The sequence below is a fragment of the Mytilus galloprovincialis genome, chromosome 11, assembly GCF_965363235.1.
Source record: "Mytilus galloprovincialis chromosome 11, xbMytGall1.hap1.1, whole genome shotgun sequence".
NCBI lineage: Eukaryota > Metazoa > Mollusca > Bivalvia > Mytilida > Mytilidae > Mytilus > Mytilus galloprovincialis.
In genome coordinates, this window is record NC_134848.1 from 65,475,868 (window position 1) to 65,481,999 (window position 6,132).

General features: G+C 30.7%; 1 long non-coding RNA gene across 1 annotated transcript; it reads right to left on the reverse strand.

Moving 5' to 3' along the window:
* Positions 1-1,923: 1,923 nt before the first annotated feature.
* On the reverse strand, positions 1,924-4,921 carry LOC143052623 (uncharacterized). The gene is made up of 4 exons (XR_012971186.1): positions 4,784-4,921; positions 3,505-3,635; positions 2,857-2,993; positions 1,924-2,348 (listed from the first exon to the last, which is right to left on the reverse strand). It is a non-coding gene; the product is annotated as an uncharacterized LOC143052623 (long non-coding RNA).
* Between the last annotated feature and the right edge of the window lie 1,211 nt (positions 4,922-6,132).

Consider the following 6,132-nt stretch of genomic DNA (forward strand, 5'->3'; position numbering starts at 1 on the left):
CAAATTTGTTTTGTATTGTTTTTACTTAAGAATGAGTAAAACAAATACATAGTTTTCCATTTAAAAGCTTGTTGGGATATACCAGGTTATGGAGATGATTTATAAGTCTTACAAATACGATGTAATTAAGTATACGTTTAATTCAATTTATTTAGGTGCCTATTGTTGCATGGATTACTGTTTCATTGGAGAATACTAGTTTTCTTTACTAGCAAGTTTAGGTTGTGATGAAATCAGTACGACACACCGAACAAGAAAATTCATTCTATTTCAATGTTCAAATTTGCAATATAAATGCAGAATGAAAAGATAAAAGATAAATAAATCTGCGGTTAAGCTACATTTTTTTAATAAATTTTGCGTGGAAAAACATAAAGAAACAGTTATACAATAAAATAAATGAATATATTCGACGAAAATGCTGATATTATAAAAATTGGGACGGATGAGCAATTTGAAAATTTACATAAAAAAATATTCAATTTTTAATTTATTTTAGGCGAAACTTGAAAAGTAAAGGCGATCGATTATATTTTATTTAGGTAACACAAAAAAGTAGGGTTTTACAATATTAAAACTTGTTTTATTACTTGTATTCTGACATTTCTTTAATTTCTATGAAGGGTTTTTCCCTGTTCACCAAGAAATAAATGAATAATTATATGTGGAATATTATGTATGCCAATGAGACGATTTTTCATCCAAGTCATCATCAAGAACAACCCCCTTAATGTTATAAAATATCCCTTTCATGAGGGGTCAATATTTTGTAAAATATATTTTCTTTTGTAAAATCAATTTGAAGTACAAAAGGGCTCATATTTTCCCAAAGAACAATATGTCTATCTGCCTTCTTGTATTAAAATAAAAATGGTCAAAAAATGTCCAAAAAAATTGTAATATTCCTGGATTTTAATCATTACACATATTATCAAATTTGATATTATTCAAAATAAGTGGACCCCTCTTTTAGAAAAAAATGTTTCGAATATGACGTCTTTCTCATCTTTTTTAAAAGTAAAATATTCTATGCTTTCCCAAGGATTTGTATAGTAGCACTTTACAAATCCTTTTTTTTTCAATTTTCTTTTCTACAAAAGTAAGATGAGTCCTTGTCTGAGGAAGGGTTATTCCCAACCTGATAAATAAAGGTCACAGTTCCGTCTTTTCCTCAGGGCTTTAACCCAGACCAAACAGCAAGCTATAAAGGACTACAAAATTACGAGTGTACACAATTCAAACAGGAAAACCAACCTTAAACCGGAAAATACCCATGAACCACATCAACAAACGGATAGGTGCCTAAACGTATAACGGGTAGGGATAGCTTTGTTCCGCCGGCATACAATATAAATGCAGTTGACTCTTCTCCTTCGGAAGTTCTGCGTACTTAATTCAGATAACATTTTTGATGGGGAATGTAAGTAAGGGAGAAGAAAACCAATGTACAGTAATTTTTTTTCTGTTATACGATATATTTATATTGGAGCACTCCTTCTTGGGATATATGGGTTTAATATTTAATCAAATTTTAACACAGATATTTACACAGTGTGGTGGGGTGCTTTATAGGTTTAAAATCATTAAATACAGGTGTAAGACTATGATTTTAAACAAGTGTTAATATATTTTTATAATGTATTCAAAACAATGGTGCGGGAAGGGACATTATTTCATTTCTGGATGCGGGAAGCGGGAACATATTTTTTTCTGCTTTATAAAAAAAAATGGTGCGGGCGGGTCCGTCGAACAAGGAATTAAGTTGGTGTTGTCTAGAAAACGGTTTTATCAATTTATTTTCTGTTAATATGTTTCTATCGTGAAATGAACTAGGTGGACACTTCGAACTGATAATAAGTCAAAAAAATATCGTTTCGTACTAACGTTATGTGCGTTTCATATTTGAAATAAATGCACAATAAATATATTTGAATATTTTATTATCACAAATCACTGACATATCTTCCGTGGAAACGATAAAAAGAATGAAACTTAGTTAAAGTCTGTCAAACCATCCTGTCTTTATTTTTTTCAAATTAACGGTGTAGGTAATATCAGGATACGGTTCCGGACAACATGCATAATGCAACTCATTCCTAACCACGCTTGTATCTATTATATCATAGTTGGTGTGTAGTTGAAAGTTTGACAAATCTATGACCTGGCTTCTGTTTTGTAAATCAATTTTAAATCCATCATATGTCCATGAGCCGAACTTAAGGGTGCATGTAAATACATCCTGGAACTGTCGACAGTTATCGACCTCGAGACGTATTGGCTGGCAATAGTAAACAAGTCCTGATTGGTCAATAACTGCGTTTGGTTCAAATCCTAACCTTGTGTCTGGACTGGAAAAGAATTACATATGTGAGTTAAGTATATGCTCGCTTTGTCGGTACTATTGGGCACATGTTAAATGATAAGTGGTAAAATAAGAGAGTGTGAGAGATCAAAAATGACTTATAAGAGATCAATCCGTATAGTTAAGATTATTTTTCCAGAAAGGTCTTTTTCAAAAATAGTTCCATCTGGATTTTTTCTAAATTTAATTATTGAGAATGAACCTTTTCTTATATAAACAAACAATATTTGTTTTTACAAAATAATAAAACAGAAGTAAACGAAAGGTTAATAAAAAGTACTACAATGCATTATAACAAAATATAAAATGGAAATTTTATTACCGGTGATTTGCTTATGTTTTTAATCGAAATCATTAAGATCCATTTAATATGTAATGTATAGAGTCAAGTATAGGTGTGTATCTAACATTTGTACCAATTGATAGAATCTGAAAGATTGAATTAAAAAAAACAATCATCTTAACTCACCCAATTATAGGTGTAATTTACTCACTTGTCGTATAGAACGATATCAGGTGTCCAAATCAGTGATATTGGTAACCGAATATTAGTGGGAGAAGAATCCCATAGAAATCGTGGATCTCTCCATTCTGTACCCAACCATGCGTCAATCGTCAATTTTGTACCATCCTGTATATATACATTCATTGTAAAGAATATATAAAAAGTGCTCTCATAAAATATGATAACATATTTTCTGATATTCAATCAATAAACAATGAAAATCATGCTTCTCAAATGCAGAAAAAAAAACTCAAGTAAAACAAAACAAACATTTAAAATGATATACATTTGTTTGAATATATGTAATGTTTATTTTATAATCTTTATATATTTAACATTGAATTGTTATTGATAAGTGTTGAAACTTTAAACAAAATATCAGAAATAATTTCCTATAAAAAGTTACGCATTCATCATTACAAGTTTAAACGAAGACATAAAATCAAATTGTATCTGTATTATAAATTTGATTCGTTTTAAAGTGTTTATCACACGCAAGTGTGCCATTATTTTAGGAATGGTTATTGATGACAGATCTTAGATTCATTCCTTAACATGTTTACATGTTATAGACTCGAAATCAATACAAGTTTGACTATGCATTTAACTGATGACAAATGTAATTCTTTAAACTTACAAATTCCACAATTCGAATAAGGGTCATGTCGTGTTTGACAACAACAGTTGCATTGTCCGTTGTTCCAGGATATGCTAGCTTATTGTAATCCTGCAGTAATGTTGAAATTAACCAATCTTCTATTAAAACACCTAAGAATTACAACAATACGATAATCAGTAAATGGTCGGCATCTTCTTTGAAGTTTATTTTCACCCTAAATCTGTCTGTCTGTCTGTCTGTCTGTCTGTCTCTCTGTCTGTCTGTATATATGTCTATCACCAAGTCTGTCAGTCTGTGTTGTGGTTTCATTTTAACGATAAACTTATCGAAGTTTGAACTTATGAGATACATGTTGATCCTAATTACTTCAGTCAAAAGGAGCAGTGTCAGTTGCATAGGAAAAGTTTGGCAAATCAAGAAAGAGGCCATATCTAAACTGAAAATAAAATAGAATGCGATTTTTTACACTTCAGTATGCAGAAGAAAGACAAGTACATATATAGTAGGATATCCTAGGTGGACCGTTAAATGAATGGTTAACCCAGATGATAATTAGGGGGTGGGGTTGTTTACAATTTCTTTATTTTTACATTTTAAAGATAGTCAACTGCTCATGTCGTTACTGTACAGTTTTAACAACAGTTGTATAATCTTATCTAGTACATTGAGATACATAATGACAATTTCACCCGTAGCTTAGAGCAGTATTCAGTATCGGATTGTGTTGTCATTGTAATGTCATGTCGGATTAACTAAAAGAAATAATCTTTATATTTCAACATTTTAATTCTGACTTCTTTATGCACTTTATGATTTTAACCTTGTGAAGTCATTGCAGCTCACTAAATATATAAGTTACATTTTCAAAAGAAGTAACAGCTATAGCTCGTTCATGACTTGAATGAAAGTCAGGAAAACAGATAAACCTTATATTTGCTGACATTGATTGCATTTTTCGGATGTAAGTTCAGTTAATGCGTAGCAACTCGCGACTGCACAATTTGTAATGGACGTAAGCAAGTGCTGAATTATACCATGCTTATTCCTAACTAAATTGTCCTAATCCTGAACTCGTACCTCCAATTAAGTGCACTAAATGAGAGCAAATCATCTCGAAACCATAGCTAGGATTACGGTTGAAATATGTCAGATGGTTTAATATAAAACAATAGAACGTTAAAACATATGACTTATCTGTTTGAAGCGTTTGAGCTAATAACTCTATACATAAATACATAATTTGTACACGTGTATAGGTTTCATAACTATTTTCATGATCAAGTTTTTGTTTTCTTACCTTGAACAACACATGGAAATTCTATAATTAAAACCACTGTGAGGAAAATGTGTATCTTCATCCTGTTGTCCAATGTGAAATTTATAATGCAATGTAAAATGTTTACGCAACTTTCAAAATAAACTATATAATCTGTCAAGTTATAACTGTGACATTCAAACAGAGATAATGAGTTTATAATAACCTGTGAACTAATATGTAATTGATTCTAATAATGCTTTTGACATTAACTGACGTTCGCACAACCCGTAGAAGAGCAAATAATTGCTATCAAAATTGGGAACTTAATAAGAAGCATTTTTTTACAATTATAAAATACGATTAATGGTGTGAATGTCAATGAATTACAGGAGCATCGGTGGTCAGCGGTCAGGGTACTAAGTATGTCATATACAGTGGACAGTAGCCTTTCAACAGGTCAATATTTTTCTGCAATAAATCATCCGCCAATAAAACCTGTCCACATAAAATATTCAGAAGTGCTGAAGTTGGCGTTAAATTACCAACACTCATTTAATAAAACATTAACACATACACCATCAAAGACTTTCTGAACGAATCAGTATCCAAAAGGACTTCAACAGTGCGTAAATTATACACAGGTCAGCGTGTGACATTATAAAAAGGCTCCTTTATGACAAATTTGAATAATAAAGAAAAAAAAACCGTCCTGATTAACACTACAACAAAAACAAAATGACACATTCGAAAATTGACAAGCAGTTAAATTGTTGACACATATTTGTGAGACATATTTAAAAGTGAGCACATGTAAATTATAAAGTAAGCATACAAATTTGTTAAATACAGGTTGGCCATATAGAAAAAAAAACATCATTGTGTTGTATTAACTAAAGTTAGTATTGATTGTGATCTATATTTCCAAGTAATTAGTTTTTTTTTATTTTATGAAACTAACTTATTTTTCATTTTCTACATTCAGACAATTCATGTTTTTAGACAGAACATAAAATTTTATCAACAATATCATCAATGATCCACTAATTTCAATGACTGTAAAGAGTAAACTAAAGCACTTCTTAACAATTTAACTTAATACATTCATTGTATAATGCATATTTCATGACACACTGTGAATACTGTAAACTGTGAATTTTAGCTGACAATCTGTATGTATCCAAAAGTTAATTATGAAGAATGTGTCGACAGGCAGAGATGTTTACACATTAAAAAGTCAACAAATATCAAAGTTGACAATTTAAATTACTCATTTATACTGTGGTGGAAAAATAAACAGATCGAAATGTTGACAGCCAGAAAGATGTCTACAGCTAAGGTTTAACGGGTCATTAAATAGATATCTAATTACAGCCTCCATGAAGGTCAAC